Source organism: Cyprinodon variegatus, unplaced genomic scaffold (genome assembly GCF_000732505.1).
Source record: "Cyprinodon variegatus isolate N-32 unplaced genomic scaffold, C_variegatus-1.0 Scaffold767, whole genome shotgun sequence".
Lineage (NCBI taxonomy): Eukaryota > Metazoa > Chordata > Actinopteri > Cyprinodontiformes > Cyprinodontidae > Cyprinodon > Cyprinodon variegatus.
In genome coordinates, this window is record NW_015151220.1 from 280,674 (window position 1) to 281,644 (window position 971).

The window sequence follows — 971 nt, forward strand, 5'->3', positions numbered from 1 at the left end:
ACCGGAAAGGAGCTGCTTAATTCAGCTACAGCTTCAGCTCGAGGCTTCAGGTGTTGCTCACATTCATTGAATGGTTTAAAGTTGTTGCTGTAGGTGGTGGTGAAATGCTCTGAGCGTATCGAACAGGGAAACTGAGAGAAAAACAGGAGGTTTAAAAAGGCAACAGGAAGATGTAAAACATGCAGCAAATATCTGAAAAAGGCCTTTCAGTGAAGGATTATCTAGAGCCTGCATACTCTAAAATAGACCATTAGAAGGTACAGAAATGACCACAGGAGTCAAACTTCATGTTTTATTTATTTGTAATAATGACACACATTTAAAAGAGTTTACAAAAGCACATAAAAAATGCAATAAAAATCTAGGTAATTACATCTAGGAGGAATATGGACTTTTAGAGAGTGCACAATATAACAAATAAAAAAGTAAAATAATAAAATGCTGTGCATTTTGACTGATATTTATATCCAAAAAATAAAGACAACTTAAAACCAACAACTGGAAAATTGCATGATGGCTGTTATAACATGCTTTAATTAATATAAAAGCTTAATCCACCACTTAGGCAATAGACACAAAAAAATAAAAATACTACCAAGCTCAAAATAAACAATTCCCAACTGGGCTGAAACAATTAATCAGATTAATCAATTATTGAAATAACCTAATTTAGTAATCGATTATTCTTTAACTGGAGTATAGAACTGAAATGTGTCTTTAGGTGACAGAGCGACCCACGTAGAGCAGTAATTATTTAAACATTTTGAATTTAAGATAAAAAAAACGTTTTTGTCTGTCAATATGCTGTATCCAGAACTCCTCAAGTGGAAAAGTTTTAGTTTCACATGATTTAATTTCGTTAAAAGGAATATTTGGCTGTGTGATTATTAATCAGTTAAGTGAAAAAAACAACAACAGATTAATCAATTTGCAAAAGAACTGTTAGTTGCAGCCCTAGTTTAAAGGAATTT